This window comes from Eucalyptus grandis, chromosome 7, assembly GCF_016545825.1.
Source record: "Eucalyptus grandis isolate ANBG69807.140 chromosome 7, ASM1654582v1, whole genome shotgun sequence".
Taxonomy (NCBI): domain Eukaryota; kingdom Viridiplantae; phylum Streptophyta; class Magnoliopsida; order Myrtales; family Myrtaceae; genus Eucalyptus; species Eucalyptus grandis.
Window position 1 is genome coordinate 40,286,312 of NC_052618.1, and position 22,150 is coordinate 40,308,461.

The 22,150-nt window shown below is 40.1% G+C and overlaps 1 pseudogene; it reads left to right on the forward strand.

The window, feature by feature from the left end:
• The first annotated feature begins 344 nt into the window (after positions 1–344).
• On the forward strand, positions 345–2,830 carry LOC120296135 (annotated as a pseudogene).
• The last annotated feature ends 19,320 nt before the right edge of the window (positions 2,831–22,150 follow it).

Genomic DNA, 22,150 nt, shown 5'->3' on the forward strand with positions numbered 1-22,150 from the left:
CAACTATATGAAAAGGAAAATCAAAGGGCCACATTGAACAAAGCGAAAAAAATTTATTATTCTCGGAAAAGGTAAAAAAGTAAATGAACAGATGATGAGTGAATTTTCAAGCACATTTATATGTCCTCTTTGGGACACTTACCAAATAGAGACGATCCTGGGATAAGGTTAGCACCAAAATGGTAGAAAATCCGTATCCATCTTATCATGTTCTCTTCTTCAGTTAGCTACAGCAATGCCAAGCATGGCAAATTTGGCAATGCTATCCAGTCAAGCGAAACTCTCCCATTTTTATATAGTTTTGAAATTTTAACTGAGTGGTCGCCGTCTCCGTGGATCCTCCAATGTCACCGTCGCGGTCGGAATCCGAAACCGAGGATCGCAGCATCGGGCTGCCGCGGCAAGACACTGAACTGAAGCAAGAGAAATTTACAAAAGATGAATCAAAAAGTGGTCAGAAATCAGACCAGAACAGAAACATCATCGAAGCTTCGAAAGATAAACGACGAAGAGCCGCGCGTTTCCTGTCATTTCTTTTTGATTCCTCCTTCCCACCCTCCCTCCCTCCTTATAAATACCCCTCTGAACCCAAACGTCCTCCTACACCACCAAGAAAAACCTCAGACGTCAAGCCAATCTCTCTCTCTCTCTCTCTACGCAATGGACGTTCGCCGGCGACCATCCAAGCCCGTTGCGGCCGTGGACTCCCCAAACCCAAACCCAAACGCTCACCTTCGCCGCTCAAGCACTACGTCGACGAAGACACGTCGCTCAAAGTCTCGCCCTCCCTCTACCTTCTCAACGCCTCCGTCATCTGCGCCTTCTTCACCCTCCTCTGCTACCTCCTCTCCCGCTGGCACGACAAGATGCGCTCCTCCTCCCCTTCCATGTCCTCTCTACCCTCGAGCTTGCTGCCCTCGTCGCCTTCGCCGCCTCCTTCGTCTACCTCCTCATCTTCTTCGGGGTCGAGTTCTTCCGATCCCTCCTCCTTCGGCCCTCCTCCGACCTCTGGGCCGACGACTGCGAGGACGAGAAGGCGGTCTCGGCCGTTGCCGAGGGGTTTTTGCAGAAGGCCCCCTGCGGCCAGGCCCTTGATGGCGAGACCCCTAAGTTGGATTTCGACCCTGTTAAGCCCGCTGCTCCCAAGGCAAAGCCGGTTGAGACCGAGAAATGGGATGAGCAAATCGATCTGAGTGAAGAGGACGAGGAGGTGATCGCCTCGGTGGTGGCGGGGACAACTCCGTCGTACTCGCTGGAGTCAAAGCTTGGGGACTGCAGGAGGGCTGCCGCAGTCCGCCGTGAGGCACTGCAGAGGATGACTGGGAAGTCGCTTGCTGGATTGCCACTGGAAGGGTTCGACTATGAGTCGATCCTCGGGCAGTGCTGCGAGATGCCGGTTGGGTACGTGCAGATTCCTGTGGGGATCGCAGGGCCACTGGAGCTTGACGGGCGGGAGTACTCGGTGCCGATGGCCACGACTGAAGGGTGCCTGGTCGCAAGCACCAACCGGGGCTGTAAGGCCATCGCGATGTCTGGTGGCGCAAACAGCATCCTCCTGATGGATGGAATGACGAGGGCGCCCGTTGTGCGCTTCGGGTCGGTGAAGAGGGCTGCAGAGCTGAAATTTTACCTGGAGAGCCCTGCAAATTTCGAAGCCCTGTCCTCTGTATTCAACAGGTTGGTCTCGGTCTTGATTAGTCCTGATTAGTAATTCAATCCTGGAATTGCAAAATTTGCTCTTTACAATCTATAGTTGGCTTGGTGTTTCTGCTATGTACAATTGGGATATTCAATTCGATTTGTTTGTTGCAGTTCTAGCCAATTCGCCCGGCTTCAGAGCATCAAGTGCGCAATCGCTGGCAAAAACCTCTACCTAAGGTTCTCTTGCAGCACCGGTGACGCAATGGGGATGAACATGGTCTCGAAGGGAGTCCAGAACATCATGGATTTCCTGCAGAAGGACTTCCCCGACATGGACGTGATGGGGATTTCCAGCAACTTTGCTCGGACAAGAAGCCCGCAGCCGTGAACTGGATTGAGGGGAGGGGAAAATCGGTCGTGTGTGAAGCCGTGATCAAGCGCGATGTGGTGAGGAAGGTACTCAAGACCAGTGTGGAGGCGCTGGTCGAGCTCAACATGCTCAAGAACCTGACTGGCTCCGCAATGGCTGGAGCCCTTGAGGGTTCAATGCCCATGCCAGCAACATCGTCACGGCGATCTACATTGCCACGGGCCAAGACCCAGCCCAGAACGTGGAAAGCTCTCATTGCATTACCATGATGGAAGCTGTCAAAGACGGCAAGGACCTCCATGTCTCCGTCACGATGCCGTCGATTGAGGTAAATTCGCTTTTCCTAGATTCTGACAGTACAAAATGATTAGTTCAAGAATTCGCAATCTGGGAATTCTTAGTTGATGGACGTAGAATTTGTGTCTGACATGAAAAAAATTGCCTTCTTTCGTTTCAGGTGGGAACAGTTGGAGGTGGGACTCAGCTCGCCTCGCAATCAGCGTGCCTGAATCTGCTCGGAGTGAAGGGGGCCAACAGAGAAGCGCCGGGGTTGAACTCGAGGCTCTTGGCCACCGTTGTGGCTGGCTCGGTCCTCGCAGGAGAGCTCTCTCTGATGTCAGCTCTCGCGGCCGGCCAGCTCGTCAAGAGCCACATGAAGTACAACAGGTCCAACAAGGATGCCTCCAAGGTCTCTTCCTGAACCATGATTGAACTTGCCCTCTCCGCTTCATAAAGGGCTCTCGCATTGCCACGAAAACGAGGAATGAACAAAAATGAAAGGCAAAGGAAAGAAATTGGCCACAGTTCGCCATTGTAGTTGAAAGAGAGGAATGTACTTGTATAGTTTGACGCATTCTGTTAACTTTTTTTCGGCCCTTTGCGAATTCGAGTCAATGTTGAGGGCTCTGCATGTTGCGCACACTTGTTGAGATGGAAGTTCAATACAAATTCTTTGCTTGATATTGTAGATTGCATTTCTTAGACGCATCAACCTACAGCACATTGATCTGTTAATGATGGGTGATAATGAATTAGGAATGAGTCTTCTTTGTTAATACCAGTACATTGAGTCAAAGCTTAAGAGATAATGACATAAATAGTCCATGAACTTTAGCCTAATGTGAAATGTGATCCTTAAACTTTTAATTTATTCATATAGTTTAGAGACTAAATTGAACATATATCAAAAATTCATGGACCACATTAAACAAATTAAAAGTTCAAGAACCACACTGCACATTGGGCTTCAGTTCATGAACCATATTAAACAAATCAAAAGTTAAAAAATCATATTACACATGTAACTAAAATTCAGAGACCATTCATGTCATTATCTCATTAATTTACAATAATCATTCCCTAGCTTTTGGTGCAACTACATCTTGCTTTTCCTACGATCATGATATTTTGCCGTTTCAAAACCGAGAAGAAAAACAATCATGTACTTATACCAAGGATAAAAAGGGCGTCGCTTCTCCAATGTCCTAAAAAAAGGACGTGCTATTACTCGAAGGACAAAAATGGCTGCCATTATTTTTTTCCATCTAAATGATCCTGCATGGCAGCTTAAGTGGTTAACGAGAGTGACATGGCACGGCGACGTTCCCTCCATACGCACTGTGATCACAACCGTACCTGACCTCAAATCTAAGGTCGGCCTCGGCCACAGCCTCAATCTAGTTCAAATCGAGGAGGCCCGACAGCCTCAGATCTAAATAAGATTGGGTGAGGCCATGGGACCTGAAATCTAAACCAATTTGCACAGGGGTGACCAACTCCTCATTTGGACATCTCTCACATGATATTCCTTTCATTAGCAGATTTCTTACACAAATTTTCTCACGCTACTCCCACTAATCTATCGTCCTTCTCACGTCCCTCATGCTTACCTCGGTATTAGGGAGATCACTTGCATGCCTTCATGGAATGGAGAAATGTTGGGTCATAACTAGAGATGTGCATGGTCCCGGTGGGTGGTTCCCACCCTAGAACAGGGAACCGCCCACTAAAGACCGGTTCTGAAAAATTGGAACCAAGAACCGTCCATTAGCTGCATAGATCCACCTGGGAACCCGACTGCTGGTCTGGTCCGATTCCCAGGTGGATCCATGGAACTGGTCTCACCAAAGAGCAATGAAATATTACCAATCTAGACTTGCACAACCTGAAGCTAGCAGCCAACATTAAGTCTAACTTGAACAATGATAAGGAGGAAAAAAAACGTTCTAGTATCTACATGTCGCTCCTTTCAGACCACTTTCCTCCTCTAAGTACAACAACCCCTTGAAATCTCATGTTTCCCTCATGAAAAAATTCGGATTCAGCGTAGGCTTTTGAATTTTTCCACCACCACCTTGAGTGTAGCTTGCATCGATGGGTTGAATCGAGAGTGAGTTTGAAAAAATCCACATCGAGTCAAGTTCGGCGGAAAAAATGTTTCTGCCTAACTTAGAGAACCGATGGGATGATCGATGTTTGTTAGAATCTAAATTGAAGAAGCTGTTATGCTCGAGCTCAGTAAAATATTTTATATTTACTAATTTCAATTTTTTTAATATTAAAAATTAATATATTATTATAATATAACGGTCCCGGTCAAATTGGTGGGGCGGGTGAGAGGATCCGCTCATGAAATTAGGAACCGGACCGGTATCCACTGGTTCTCATAAATTGGAACCGGGAACCAAACCGGTTCCCTTAAGAACCACGGTTCCAAGCAGGTCTAGTCCAGTTTTAGGCGCTTCAAACGGGTCCTTCCTTTGCACACCCCTAGTCATAACATTTTCCCCCACTTGATTTCTGCAGTGCCCTTCTTGTGGTATATTTTACCACTTCCTTGAATTCCCCTAGCCGCCTCCGTAAAGGTATTATATATATGAATGGTCAATGCTTGCCCAGTAAAATGTGTCATTCACTATTGCTCCCGTGCCTCTCCATGGGCTTTTTTCTTTATGGCCTAAGCTAGCCAACTAGAATACGTCTTCCGTCTCTTTGACAGCTCGCGCTCGAAACGTGACATCCAAACATACAATTCGACAATCCTGATTCGATACCATTTGTCAAAGCTAAGGCTTATTGGCCTCAATCCTAGGAGCGAGTGGTACCTGAGAGCAGATTCACAAGGCCAGTCCTCCTTTTTTATATTCTTCCCACGACTTGTATCGTCGAATTTCTCATTATGCCCGAACGCACCACATTTCCTCTAAATCGGGCATCCCGTGTCATTAGTGGACCATTTACCTTGATTTAATGCAACAACACCCAATCAAGTTAAGCACGAGTGACCAACACGCCTTCGAACATCTCCTACATGATAGAGCATCACATGGGACAAGCTCCCGCCCCGCCTATGCCCTCTCTCTCTCTCTCTCTCTCTCAGTGAGTTTAATAACTATTCACTCTTTTGGATCCGGTTTCTTCCGGGGAAGGTCGCAATTAGGTGGGCGTGTTTCACGAAGAGTATGCAACTTGAATTTGGTTTCTTTCGTCATGGTGCCAATCAATCTATGTCGTTTTATCCGGCGTCAAGCACTCGTTTCTGAGTCCACGTCGACAGCTTGAACTTTACGGGCGAGTTCGAAAATGAACCACTCGAACGCTTTGCAACCGGATGGGATAAATAATCGTACGAGGGTCACGCGATTCTTTCTCTTTGGTCGTATTTGGCTACTGCCTAAAGCAGTTCTCTTTTACATATGCTACCCTGGACATTTAATTTGGGTGCTCCTCCCTGATCTAAGTAGAATTCGGCCAATCAAGTCCCTTGGTCTTCGGTTCTGGCACATTATAGCCGGCATGCTCGTTAATGCCACGGCAGATGGCCAATTTGGCACCAATAGAACTCTATAGAGTTTAAGGACTTGGTAGCGCAAAACAGAAGTTCAAGAATCGCGTCAAAAAAATATGTTAAATTATATCTCGAGTTTGAGCGTTTGTAAAATGCGATTCGCTGGACTTTTGAAGCTGCACAAAAGAGAAAATAAAGATAGAATTAAAAGAAAAAAAGAAAAGGAAAAGTTTCTTCCTTATCTTTGGAAGCCTGCATAAACCGAAGATGTCGTGGGGCCCAAAATTCAAAGGAATTCGAAAGATGTTATCTTCGGAGGCCTGGAGAAGCCGAAGACGTTATCTTCGTGGGGCCCAAAAGTCAAGACGCTCACCCAACATATAAAAGGCTACGAAAGGAAAGAAAGTGGTTTTTTCTCTCTGCATGTCCGCGAGGTTTCTGGGCACACTTATATATATATATATATATATATATATATATATATATATATATATATATATGTCCAGGAGGTGTGCGCGGCTGAAAACCCTTCAAAAGAAAAGGAGGAGCCGCACGTCGTCAAGTTGAAGCTCGTTCAAGAAAGAAGAACACAAAATCCGTACGTACGCAAATCAGGCATACATAGAGCATTGTATTTTGAGCTTGAACGCACAGTAATTTTGTGCCATGAGTCAATGTCTAAGTGAGTTGTTCATTTATAAACACTTTGATTTTGGATTAAATTTAGGTGTGAGAAATACTTGAGTGTTTGAGTGATTATAAATTTTGATTATTCGATTATAGTGGATTATTTACTATTGGCTCTTCTCGTTTATTTCTGATACTCGGATCGAATCACGTAAATTTCTGGTGTCATTATTTTTCTCGTTTATTTCTCTAGTGATTTCGCATTAACATAAATTATCTCAACAAAATGAAATTCGAAGTTATAAGCGATCGCCATTGACCGGATCATATATCCCCATGGGATGTTATGGGAATGCTCTCACATGGAGAGGAGCTGACTTCGCGAGAGTTGATAATCTAGACAATAAGGCAGTAACGAATCCGGAAGGGATAACCGGCCGGACGACTGATATAAAAATACCATTGCGTGGTGCTCTGAAAGCATTTCATAAAGGAAAGAAGACAAAAGGAAATGGTTAAACCAAAACCCAATTGACTAATGGCTACTTCCCTTATCAACTCCGGCCATCCCGCCATCCCGCCATCCCGTGACCACATTCATCAGAGGTGAACTGCTTTGATATACCATTTCTATTTGCTTTCACACTGAGCAAATGAGATTGGCATGAATCCCATCCAAACGAGAAAGAGAATGTGAAACCGACAACAAAGCTTTTGACATGCGAGTAGTATGCGACCCCCGACACAATCGATCGATATGATATTGCGGGTCTCGTAGATCATCATCCGAAAATGCTCACCACATGGCAGCGGACACTCGGTCGTCCAATGTAGATGATGATCTCCACTGCTGATCAACTCCATCTATATATTGTTGATCCTGAACAAGTCTTTAATTTTTTTTCTTCCTTCTCTCTTCAAGGATCAATGAGGGTGTAAACTAGACTAGTCAAATGGAAGGAGTTAGGCCGGGTCGAAAATAGTTCGATCCAAATTGATCCATTAACACATTTTGACTCACTTTCGTGCAATAAATCTAATGACCCATACCCAACACGTATTTAATCTAATTGATATTGTTAAATCACTTCTATATTCAACTAAATCTAGGAAAACCCATACCTAAACTTAGGTGAAAGTAAGGAGCAAGCGTGTCACGCCCCCGATTCTCCGAACACATGCTCATCCCTGCTTGGTCGATATAATAGCGATGTCCCAGGACGTATCGCCGACCCTTTCATTTTAATATACGCATGCGGAAGCATATATAAATCCCCAAACAATAAAACAATGGGATAGAAAAATAGAGCCATATTTTTCAAACCACGACAAGTCTTTTATAAACAACGGGTTTATACACAAAACCAGGCTAGTTACCAAAATTATCGGCTTATCAAAAAGGAACTGTCCTATGACTAACTAGTCATACAAGTTTGCAGATTATGCTTCTTCCACCTTCCCAAACTTCGAGACTTCTGGCTCTCCACGGCTGTCACCTAGAGACCTGAAAATGTTATTCTACAACAGGGTGAGAAGCAAATTCAACCCCCTAAGACCCGATTAGGAAGAAAATTACGCCCTAAGGGTTGCCTAAGCACAATCAGGTGTCAGAGGATTTACCTTAGCCTCGGTTCCTTTCGCAAGTCGCCAATTTATAAATACTAACCATCACATCATCCACTCAATTCAATCGATTGAACCATCGATCAATCGACTCGCCGCCGTTTATATGTCATTGAGACCATCACACAGTCACCTTGATTATTTATTCTTAACTCTTAGCCACGACCTAACAGGCACAACGTAGATTAAGTGGTAATCACGGCCCCATTGGCAACTTTTCTATATTTGGTGGTCATCACGGTCCCACCTAACAATTTTCTAGGTTTAATGACATCATGGCCCCACTTGGCAATTTTCAATATATAGTGGCATCACGACCCCACTTAGCAATTATTAGATTTAGTGGCATCACGGTCCTACTTGACAATTTTCAATATTTAGTGGCATCACGGCCCCACTTGGTAATTTTTAGATTTGGTGAGATTTAGTAGTATCACGGCCCCACTTGGCAAGTCTTAGATTTATACCCACATTAATCAATTTAGGATAAATCCTTATAATCACCAATTTCACTCAATTGTCACAAACCGGTACTCAATTAAATAAACAAAAAGCACCACTAAACTCAGCATAAAATTTCGGTCACTAACCATCCCGGTTGAATTTCCATAAAATAAATAAATAATTAATTAATTACGAAAAATATTAAATAAATGCAATAAATGCATACTTAGGTATGTAATGCCTAATTATATGCCGAAACGGGCCTGGAACATTTTTGAGACTCGTTGAATAAATACTAAAGTCTATTTACTTGTTAATTATACTAACTAACCACCTAACATGCGAAGGCAAATAATTAAATTCATTAAACTAATTTAATCTAACCACCTAATCCATCTTAACCTAAACTAATCAACCCATATGCAAAATTAACATATTAAGCGAGGATTAGTGAATTAAACTCACTTGTTTCGTGATCCGATTGGCTCAAATCGACGGGGACACAACAAGGAACGACTATCTCCAAAGAGGGTCTAGCTTTCGAGGCTCGGAACACTTCCAAAACGGGCCAACACAATGTTGAAAACCCATTGGTTTTGCTATCTATTTTGGGATGCAAAAGAGAGAAACAAAGCTGGTTCGGCTTCTGCTTAAGCTTGCTGGACAGAGGAGAACCAACGGTTGAACGATGAGGAAACTGGCTGATTGGAGCTTCGGCGAGTGGGTGATCGGCAACCGGTGGCTCCTGAGGGTCTATGGGGTCTTGTTGGAGGTTGGAATGGGCAAATGAATGGTTGGAATGGAAGAAAAATGAAGAAAAATGTGAAATAGGTGGATCGACGAACCGGCAATAGGTTGCTTGCGGCGGTCGTACAGGATGGCCGACGGCTCTGTTCGGGGCGAGGTCGGGCTCTTTGGAACGGTCTAGATGTGCTAGTCACAATGATGGGTGGATCGTTGGCTAATTCGTCCCGGGAAGGGTACTTTTAACTCAGATCTTGGCAAAAGGTTAGCTAAAGCAGAAACTGGAATAAAGGAAAACAGATGAGGAAAACGGTCCAGTGGGCATGCGGCTTGGTCAAACGGCAAGGGGGCTTGCTTCTAGGTTTTCTCAAGCTTCTAAGCACCCTTAACAATGGAGAAAGCAAGTGGATTGAGGAAGAAAAAGGCTGCTGCAAAAGGGGGGGCCACTCGGTTCACATTTTCCTCTCCTTTGTCCCATTGACCATCCTCAACCATATTTGGCTTCCTTGGCCACAATCTAGCCACCCATTCTCCCCATCTAGAAGCTTGAAATGGTCCAAAAGTTATGGGGGTGGGGGACATACGAATTTCATGGATTTTGGCATCAAATGGACACTAATTGCTTCTCAATTCAATCCAATTTGGCCCTCATAATTTCAATTAGCACCTCAATGATCAAATCGATATTTTTCCTCACCAATTGATCCTACTTGCTTCCCAATTTCGCAATAAAAAACGATCCCCTGCAATTTTTGGACAAAAAGAGCCCTAGGACGACTTTTTCCAAAAAAGTCTCGGGTTACAGAAAAAATTTTCTGAGACCAAGTCGACGTTCCTAAAATTTATTGTGACATGACAGAACGTTCAATTTTTTAAATCGGATTCAAATTCGAGGTTAATTTCAATCCGACACGTTTTTAGCGTGACCTAAGCTACCGGTAGCTTTCAAAAATTTTAGTGCAAATGATTTATAATCGATTTTCTTCGAGCCAAAATGAACCCCTTCAGCACATTGGTGACTCTCAGTTGTCGTGAAAATCTCGAAATTTCAAACATGGACACAAGATACCAAAAAAAAAAAAAAAAATTAAACTAGTGTCGATCGATAAGAATTTTGCAATTTAGTGAGATCACCCACATTTAACCACACATATCAGTTGAATCGACCTATCTCTGATCTTTAATCGGTTTACGTTTGTGCCGTAATGATCTTGACGGATGAACACAATCGAGCAGCCAATTCCTAGTCGAATCCTCAAGTCTATTTGCCTTAAAATCCTTAATAGCTTTCTTAGATAGTCTAGTTATCTCACAAGTGATCAACTCTGAGAACAACACTATAAGCGCGTCGATGAAATGCCCAATTTATTGAATTGAAAGCAGAGTCGAAAATCTATGATATCACAAATGAACATGAGATCAAGTGAGGACGAGAGTGAAGAAAAAGCTTTAGAGGTGAGTTGGGTTTAAGTGAGTTGTGAATCCATTTAGCACCCATATTAAACTTATTTATGACCCATAGAGTTGGGTTTGAATCACTTTATAATTATTTTAAAAAATGGGTCTATAATCCTTTTTAACAAATCTAGTATAAACCACATGGTTAAGCATTTTTCACTTATGGAGATACCAATCCGACTTGGCATTATGTTCATTTAAGGATTTATGATATTCATTTACCTCAAAAGAAATAGAGTCTGATAACTTATTTCCACCACGATGACATAGCTATTTTTTCTCCATCCCTTGATTTGCTCAATCAAATATCTAATTTATGAGTGAGAAGTTGTGGATATGTGTGGTGAGAAAGCGAAGGAAGGTTCGATCTCTCTGTATCCACTTAACACTAACTTAAGAAATATCGAATCTCTTTAAGGTTGGTTGCAAATTCTAATAGGATTTCAACCTACTCAGGAACATGTTCATAAAATTCTAAATGCCAAATGAACGCATCGAACAAGTAACATAATGATGAGAAAAGATATCATCCTATAGAGATTAATGATTATTAAATAGGATAAACGCATTAGAAGTCCTAAAATTTGTCAACAAAGTGTAAATAAGTCTTAAAATTTTAAAAAAATGGAATTAAGTTCTAAAACTTGTCATGAAAGTGCAATTACATTTTAAAACTTTCAAAAATTATAATCAAATCCTAAAATTTATCAAATTGATCAAATCAAATCCTTTCATTAATAGCACTTTTTGAAAGTTTTATGACTTGATTGTACTTTCTTAACAATTTTTATGACCTAATTGCATTTTTTGAAAGTTTTAGGACTCAATTGCGCTTTTGTGATAAATTTTAGGATTTAATTGCACTTTTTAAAATTTTGGGACTCAATTGTACTTTTGTGACAAGTTTTAAGACTTATATTGCATTTAACCCTTAATAAGCCAATTGATTATAAAAAATGTAGTGATTATAAAAATTATCTAATAGATCAAAATAAAATTGAGAATCTTAGAAGCAAAATTCTATAACTAAAAGTAGTTAATCAATCAAATAAATACGTTAAAGCATCCAATTTTACCATAGCCACTAAATATGTATTTTAGATTATTAGGAGTATAAGAACGATGTCAAATATATGATAGTAGAATTTTCTAATCTATTTACTATCTTATCTTTGGATATAACAAACTTATTCAGTTTATCAATTCACTATATCTCTATATGAATTTAAATAAATAAAGTGCATTAGAATTTGTGAACATTTTTAATTTATAATGAATCTTTTAGACCACCTTATCACCGAAAGCCACACAAATAATGTGATATATTTCTATCCACATTTAATTCATGATTATATATTATAAGGAGCAATTACGTATCATCATTTCTCAATCTTAAATATGCACATTAGGGGCGTGCATGGTTGTATTCTTTTTTTTCGTTTATGAACAAAAATTCTGTTTTTTTTTTCCCGAGAACAAAAAAAAGAACAGAAACGCATTTGTTTGCGTTTTTATTCAAAATCTATTTTTTTGTTCTCGGAACAAAATTGCAACGGAAATAAGAAACAAAAAAATTATTTTTTTGTTCTGGAAACACTTTGGAAGAACAAATTTTCTTTCTTCTTTCTTTTCTTCTCTTTTTTTTTTTTCTTCTTTTTCATTGGCCGGTCGACAGCCTCGCCATAGCTGGCGGCCGGCTGTCAAGGGCCGACGACGCTCGGCCTCGCCCGCACCAGCGATGCTCGGCCTCGCCTTGGCCGGCAAGCTCGGGCTTGCCCGGATCCGGCAAAGCCGAGCCTCGCCGTGGCCGGGCAAGGTCGCCCGCTCCCGGCGAGGCTCAACCTCGCCTTGGCTAGGCGAGCTTGAGCTCGCCTAGATCCGGCGAGATCGAGCCTCGCTAGGGGCGGTGACGCTCGGCCTCACGGATCCGGGCGAGGCCAAGCTTGCCTAGCCAAGGCGAGGCCGAGCCTCGCTCGCACCGGTGATGCTCGAGCTCGCCTTGGCCGGGTGAGCTTGGGCTCGCCCAAATCCGACGAGGCCAAGCTCCGCCAAGGTGAGGTCGCCGGCCAAAAAAAAAAAAAAAAAAAAAAGAAAAAAAAAAGGAAAAATAAAATAAAAATATTTAAAAATTAAAAGAAATGAAAAAAAAAGAATATAAATTTACCAAATGTGTTTCTATTCATTTTTTATTTCCGGAACAAGTTTACCAAACGGGTCTTTCTGGTCAAAAATTATTCCCAGAGCGAAATAGTTTTTTCTATTTCTATTCCCAAACAAATTTTGAACAAACACAAACAAACGCACCCTAGATCATTCAAATGGTGGACAATCATTTAAAAGCATCAAACATAATAATATATAACTTGCATGAAAGAAATCACTTATAAAACATAAAAAGCATGAAATTCACATCATCATAATTAGGCTACATCGTAACTCCAACAAAAGAAAATTAGAATACAATAGATTAAGAAATGGAAATATAAATTAAGTCGAACATCTTGGATGAAAAGACAAGAATTCTATAGCCACTTTTTGTCTTCTCTCAAAATACTTAAAATTTTCCCAGAACAATGAAAAATTATTTTAAATATAAAAACCTAACCGTCTTTCCAAGCTCTCAAAGTTATCCTATTTGTAGGTACATCCAAGACTTCTATCACAAAGCAATTGCTTATTATTATTTATTTTTTGGGCATAAAATTAGGGAATAAATCATTGAATTCCTAATTTGGTATCCACCTTCCAATACTTTCGCACGAAATTAGGGAATAAATCACAAAATTCCTAATTTGCATCCAATTGCTAACACATCCTGAGTTACAAAATTCTTCTTTTCCTTCTATTTGCAATTTTTTCCTTATTTTCTCCATGTAACATTATGCTACATAAACAAGGAAAATTTGAGCAAATAGAAGTAAATCCAAATATTTTTTTCACAAATACTGTATTATTTATTACCTAAAATATTTAAAATAAATTTATTTTATAGAGTTATCAAAACGGCTCCATGAGCTCAAGGTGTGCCAAGATGATATCCCTAAACATTGGCCACACGCTTGTTCTGTGCGATCAAGTCCAAGCAAGGCGTGGTGACCAGAACGGCAAAGCAAAGTACATGGGACACGACGTAGGAAATTTATATCCTCTTATTAGACCCAGGCCTTCAAATCCTCTTTAATTTTTGTCTAGAATTAGTGAATTACCAGTTATGGATATTAGGACCTCTACTATATTAACTAAAATATAATTTGGGTTATTTCATGTTTGTAATCCACCAACTGATCATAATGATGGTTACAGGAAATTTTTTATTCAAAATCAGAGACGGACGGAAAAATGGCGAAATCATAATACGAAGTAGTATAGATCTACATATTACTGGAAAGATATGCGATTCGAAGGGATTAAGTCGTGAAGCGGAAGCTTCTGGTGTTGTATCTGTAATGCTGTACGATTGGATGTTGAGCGAGTTTGGATCACATCTAATAAAAAGTTCTACCCTTCATCCCTTTATATATAATCAAATTTATATATTTTTTATTTGTTTTATCAGATTTTTCCATTTTTACAAATTTTCTAATCAAAATCCCTCCATAGCCAAATCTAACTAACTACAGCTGATGTTGCCATCAAGGCATCAAGTACAACACCAGAGTATGATATATAAATGCCACGGTGGAGCCAATATGAATCACATTTGAGTATGACGTCTGATAAAATGAGAGCTATGACCCAAAACATGTTGGCAATTTATGTTGACAAATAACTAAAATAAGAGGTGGTGACTCAAAAATAGTTAATTTAATCTAATAAAAATTAATAAATCATTTTAATTACGTTGGTAATTTTATTTTAAAAAATTATTAAATTAGAAGTGGTGATAAGTTAGTAAAAAAATTGCTACTTTGCAAATTATAAGAAGCTGGTGATTTCATAAAGGTGCTGGTAAGTTACCAACGCTACTTGGAAAAAAATTATTAGTTGTTTTCTTGTACGAACGATTTTTTTTATATTTACAAATGCTTTTTGAAATTTAATAGCGCCAAAAAAAGATCTATGTTTGTTTTTACACGAAACACTAAGGCCCTATTTAGTAACCATCCAAACAGACCAAATTCTGATTTTTGTTCCCGAATCGCTTTGGGCTCGAATCGTGTTTAGTAAAATTTTTGTTCTCGGAAGTTGTGAGTGGAATCAAGAATAAAAAAAAAAAGTTGATTCTTATTCCGTAATCAAAATTGAGAATAAAAACCAAAATTCTTTTTCTTCCCTTCGGCCATCTCATGACCGCCGGCCGCCATCCGCCACCGCCGCCATCCGCCTGCCGCTGTCTGCCGCCATCTGCCGCCGTCTGCCACCGCCACCATCTGCTGCCGCCGGTCCGACGAGCTCGCCGGAGGCAAGCCCAACCACCAACAAGGCTCGGCCTCCCAAATCTGCCCCCTTAGCCCCGGCGAGGCTCGCCTGACCTCGGCGAGGAGGAGGAGGAGGAGGAGGAGAAGAAGAAGAAGAAGAAGAAGAAGAATAGGAGAAAATGGAAAAAAAAAAAAAAAAAAAAAAAAAAGTAAAAAATTATTTAAAAATTAAAATAAATTGATTTGGATAAGAATTAATAAGCATGGTACTAAACGTAATTCTATTTCAGAATCAGAAATTTTGACAGACAATTACCAAACAGCTTAAAATGTTTAGAATCATTTTCCAGAATATAATAAAAAGAATCATTTCGATCATAATCTATTCCCTAACAAAATCGTTACCAAACGTGTCCTAAAATTCTTCAAGAGGAAACTAAATTGGACAGTATTCTAAAAATTATTACATCCAATCGAGATCCAAGGGTCGCTACTCATTTTTTGAAGTTGTTCAAACTATATTAGGGACTAAACTCCAACATAAAGCTACTTTCCCTTCCTAAACCGATGGACAATTAGATAGAATAGTACAACGATGGAAGATATGCTACTTTTGGTAGTAGGAGGGATGACCATTTGCGCTTAACAAAATTAGGTATATAAAATTCTTCTCTAATTAATACTAGAGGTACATGGCAACAACAACATCAAGAACATCATATTTGGCAATATACATGAATTTCATAAGAGATGAAAAATAAATCTCACTAAAACACCGGTTAAATTCTACCCACCTAATGAAGGGAGATCCAATGAAAATCAATTTGAGAACAATGTGTCTCAATCAAATCGAACCATGAATCAACCTTCGATCATCAGTTTAATGAAAACCAAACAACACCATCTTTCTCAAATTCTCAAATCAACATCCAATCGTCGCCTTAATGAAAATCGACAACATCATCTTTCCCTAACTCTCAAAAGTGTAATCCTCCTTAGGTAGTTTTTTTTTTTTATATATATATATTTACTTTTACCTTTTTGTAGTTTAGTTTATTTTGCTGTCTTTATTTTTATGTTATTTTTCTGTTTATTTTATTTGATAGCATTCTTTTAGTTTAATTATTTGAATTGTAGTATTGTATGTCAATAATTTGTAGACCTTGTAGACATTAGGCATTTTATCTCAAATTAAGGTAATCATTAATTTGACCGGTAAGACGTTGGGTCATTTTTTTAATTACTTTAATTTTTAGGAATTTTGATAATATTTCAATCGTTAAATTATTATAGAGTTAAAATAATTGTTAATTTAATCCGTGAGACAGCGGATTATTTTTTCGGTTATTTTAATTCTTATCTTCATTCTTTTAAAATAATTACTTGTTTGGAAAGACTAAAAATAAAAATAAAAATCAGAAAATACATAAAAAAATCTAAATATTGTATTAGAGCTTTTAGGTTTAGTAAATTAGGACTATATTTTTAGGGCCAGTAAATTAGAATTACATTTATAGGATTATAATTTTTAGATTACACTTTTAGATGGGTGATTTTTGTTAGGACTAATTTCAAATAATGTTGGCATGTCTTGATTTCTTTATATAGTTTTTAAGATAAGATATAGTTTAAGTTAAATTGATTCCTAAAATAAATTAGAATATCATTCACTTTAATTAGTCTAATTAGTTTTAATTCCGAATTTCAATAAAAAGAATCCAAAGAATATTAGGTACATATTATTAATTTGCATAATAGGTTTAATTAGAATTTGTTTATTAGTAAATATTGTCATATCTAGAACTTAGGTACTTAGGTCCATACATATTTCATATTAAAGCAACATACCTAGATATTTTAGATTAAGTCAATTTTCATTTAGTAAAACAAGAAGATGAACAAAAAATGTTATGCATGCCATATGAGTTATAGTTTAATTATTTTTTTAATAAAAAATAAAATGCTAAAACATGATCATTGCACTATTAAGTTACTTTCTTTTCAATAAAAAACATTATGTCATTAAAAAAATAAAAAAATAAAAGATCATTTCCTTGGTTAGTTAATAGGTTAATTCATAATCAATCTCATATCATCATTATTTAGCATAGGTTGCATATATGCATTAAAAAATGAATCATCATAAAAAAAAAAAATCTCATAAAAGAGCATACATGTAGAAATACCATGTCATTCATCCCATATCACGTAGCACATGCATATTTCGGATTATATAAATTAGATTGCATATATATAGTGATAAGTTTAAGTTATACCATATGAATTGCATCTCGCATGTCATTAAAATAAATCCATGCATATTAAATTTAGATTAAGATTGCATATAATTATCATTTAAAAAAAAAATAGGTGTCTTGTCATTTTAGAAATCATGTTTATGACATGCATTTTTATAAGCATTTTTATTGAATGTTATTTTATTGATTGTGCACCCGCATGACCACCATTTGCATGTTAGTAGCTTAGGTTAATATTAATCAACATTGCCCGTAAAATATTTTTTAAAATTAAAATAAAAGGTACCGAAAGGGCGTTAGACTAATCTAGCGTAACCATGTCCCCGGACCTTTTGAATCTCTAGTTCGCAATAGTAAAGTATTCTCCCATACTTTACTTGGGTTTCTAACCAACCCTAATTGGTTAGTGGCGGCTCCAAATTGAGTATAATTGCATTTTTAAAAACATTAATTTCTTAACATCAAGTCGCGATTGGTAGGACTTGGGAGGGTCCGTGCCAAGTCTTCTGGACTTAGTAATCCATTAGCCTTCTTTAGTTAATTCACCTTCAAAAAATTCGGGAAGGTCGCAACAGTTTAGCGACTCCACTGGGGATTGAGTTAAAACTCATAGTGGACATAGGCCTGTTTTTTTTTTTTAAATATTTTGTTTGGCAACATGGAAACAAGGTATGCTCCTAACATAAAGTGTTAAATGTTTTTGCAGATGGGAGGTATAAGGGGAGTACTCTTTGCTAACTATTGTTTTGCAGGTTGGAGTTAAGGATGAATGGTTGAATTTAAACTATAGAAATGTTGTTTGCAATTAAACTGTTATGCATGTTTTATTGTTTTTAGCACTACACTATTGCACACACGACCTGCTGCCGGACCTGGGCTGCGATAGGATTCTTAGGATGGTGTTGACAAGAATACTTCCTCTAAAGCGAGACTGCTATATAGAGGTTAACATTCCCTTCTCCGAAAGTTCTTTCATGGTGTCGAATGTGTTTGTCCATATCTGCGAGACTGCATGATTATCGGGTATTCCATTCGATTGAGTCAGAGTTAGGGGGACCTGACTCGTTAATGCGAGACTACAATGGTCAGATCATCCTCTTAGCTCCACCTTGTTAAGTCGTTTAGACAGAAATTGAGCCTCACTTTTTATGCGTGTGTCTATGTGATTGTCATCCATTACCAGTTAAAGTAAGTTGTTTAAATTCTCACTACTGAAATTTACTTACTTGCAATTTCGTTGGTCCATGACATTAGGTGTCACGCCCCGAACCCCGAGCACGCGCACATCCCACTAAGGTCGATCAAAAATGCGACATCCCAGGATGTGTCGCCGACCCATTCATTTTATTACGCATGCGGAAGCGAAACTAATCCCCTGACAACATTTAACTTGGGATAGAAAAGCAGGAAACAAAATCACAACATAACACTTTCGTAAATCAACGAAATTACAAACAGAGGTCTACGGCCAAAAGTCTACAAAGGACTGGCTCTTAAAAAGAGATTATCCTACGACCTACAAGACGTACACGATCTCCAATCCTTATGACTTCACTTCTCCAACTCTTCAAGGCCAACCAAAGCTATCTGGCCGCTCCGTCCATCGTGGGACCCGAAATGGTTATTCAATAACCACCGAGACCACGTCTCGCAAGTTCAACCCCTAAACCCCTATTAGAAAGAAAATACGCCCGGGTGGCCTAACCACATCACACGAAGACTTACCTCGCCTCGGCCTTCATCTGCGAGTTAGCACAATTTATATAAACCAACCACGTGCAATTATGATAACCAAACAACCGTGGCTCAATCACATTATCAAAACAATTCAACCACTTGGATCGTCTCGGCGATCAATCGACTCGGCCGATTTCATGTCATTCTAGCAAATCAATCATTGCTCTCAACTACGGCCCTACTCGGCGCGACCTTTAACAGGTGGCAATTCACGGCCCCATTGGGCGCGACCTCTAATAGGTGGCATATAACGGCCCCACTGGGCGCGACCTTTATCAGGTGGCATATCACGGCCCCATCGGGCGCGACCTCTAATAGGTGGCATAAAACGGCCCCACCGGGCGCGACCTTTATCAGGTGGCATATCACGGCCCCATCGGGCGCGACCTTTATCAGGTGGCATATCACGGCCCCATCGGGCGCGACCTCTAATAGGTGGCATATTCACGACCTCATCTCTCCTCAATTCCCACACTTAGAAATTTATAAAGAATCCATATATATCGCAATCACACTCAATTCGCCACAACCAATCATCAATATCAAATTCTAAATGCACAGCAGCGATCGGCACGAAATTCTGAGCAAATAAGGTTCCCAAATAATTTTCAGAATTTATTAAATAATTAAATTTATTCCGAAAATTAATATAATAATAATATCCATACTTTTCACGGTCCACACTCAATTTAAAATATCCAATCATCAATTTCAAAATCCGAATGTACCGTAGCGACCGGCACGAAATTCTGAGAATTTAGGGTCCCGACCAAAATTTTCGGAATTTAATAAATAATTAAATTTATTCCGAAAATAATTAAATAATAATATTTTAAAAAAAAAAAAATTCGAATATTAAAATATTATTTAATTATTCAATAATTTCGAGATATTTAAATAAATCAAAAGTAAATTCCTTTTTGTCACATCAAGGTTTATATTAATATAAACACCCACTTAACTTTAAATTAACCACAAATTAAGCTAATTAAACACATTAATATAATCCACACTTAAATAAATCAAACTAACCACCTAATCACACTTAACATAAACTAAGCACACCTAAAGCATAATTAACCCTCTAAGCGAGGTTTAGTGAGTTAAACTCACCGGATTAGCAAGCCGAGCGGACCAAAACGACGAGCACAACGCGAGGATCGACTTTCCTCAAAGCGGGCCGAGCATCCGGGCTCGGGAAGGCGGCCAAAACGGGCCAAACGTCCGCTGCATACCCATTTTCCAACTCTCTGTTCGCTGCTGGTTGGGGTCGAAAATGAGCAGATCCGGGCCTGGTTGGGGTCGGGAATGGGCGGAGGAGCTTAACCGGACTTAGGCGGGGCTTCACGGTGGCCGGAGGTGAGCTGGACGGCTCCGGTGGAGCTCCACCGGATCTGAAATCGCTTCGGACTCGCGGAACAGCGGGGACGACGGTGAGAGGAAGACGGAGGCGGCGAGCCGTGGCGGTGCACAAGACGGCGAGCTGGCAAGGCGACGGCTCCGGCAGCCCTTGCTGGCTCCAACGGTGGCCGGCCCATCTTGCACGACGGCTTGGACGAGCAGATCCAGGCGGAGTAGCGACCCGACGAGCTAGGGAGGCGCGACGGCAGCGAGCTGGTTCCGGCTGGCTTCCACGAGCGAGCGACGGCGAGGACGGCAACGGGCGCGTTGCTGCTCCGGCGACGAGCAGCTTCCCTTCTGCAGCTTCGGGCTTCAAAGAAGAAGATGAAGAGAGGCTGAAGAAGTCGCACGGTAGGGAGAGGGAGGAGAGAGACAACCGAATAGAGAGAGGGAGGAGAGAGAAGGAAGAGAGAGAGAGATGGGACCCTTTTTCTTTTCTCTTTTTCTCTTTCTTTTAATCCAACAAAATGGCCCACCATGACATCATCCATGATGTCATACTCCACTCACTCAAAACTCCCACAACCTTATTCCAATGGGTTCAATTCCATTTTCCGCCGGGTCCAATTCTTGCACATTCACTTTCTTCAATTAGTCATCAATTCTCTTTCAATTAAATTAAATTGAAGTCCATAAAATTAATCCAATGTCACCACGTTTCAATTCACATAATCACTTGACCATAAAACCAACTTAAGTCCCAAAAGTACGACCAAAAGCGGGCCTACTAAATTCTCGAGCCAAATTAGCTATTCTCGGATTTAATTGCTGAAAAACTCGGCTTGCATGAAAAATCTTCCGAAGATAAATCAATGATCCTAAAATGATTTGTGACACACCCGGACTTCCAATTTCTGAATTCGATCTCAATTCCACGGTTAATTTCACTTTGGCACGATACTAGCGCAGCCCAACCTACCGGGTAGCCTTTAGAAATTTTCATGCATTTGACCTGTGGTTGATCATCTCAAGCCACAATGTACATCTTTGAAACATTGGCGACTTTCGGTTGTCGGGGTAATCTCGAGGTTTCAAATACGAACACAGGGTACCCAATCGACAGAAAAGTCGGTCCAGTGCCGATCGACAAGAATTGTGCGATCTGGTGGAATCACCCACACTTGATCACATGCCTCTGTCGAGTCGACCTATTTCCGATCTCTAATCGATTTTAATTGTGTCGTAATGACCCTTGCAGATTAACTCGGTCGAAAGATCGCTTCTTGGTCAAATTCTCAAGTCTGATGCATTAGAAACTCTTAACAAACTTCACCCGATAGACTAGTTTCCACATGAGTGGCCAACTCAAGGAAAAGAACTATATGCGTGCCAACGAAATGCCCGTCTCAATTTATTGAAAATAGAATCGGGAAAAATCGGGATGTCACATTAGGTTTCATCGTCAGTCTTATTTTATATGCAATGGGGAAAACCGACATACAATTCATTTCCACTCCCAAAAAAGAGCTCAAGGGGTGGTTGGACCAATTAGATCGAGATGGTCAGAGATATGTGAAAGCCAGGTCGCCCGACTTCTCCCGTTGTTAGAGATCAACATCCATTTTGGTGTTATACAGGCGTTGCCTCACTTCTGGTATCCATAGACTTCCACCTTTGTGTTTGGTGAGTTCGAATTGACTCCAACACTTGAAGAATATAGTGTTGACATTGGAATGCCTCTGGAAAATGAACTTGTTAGGCC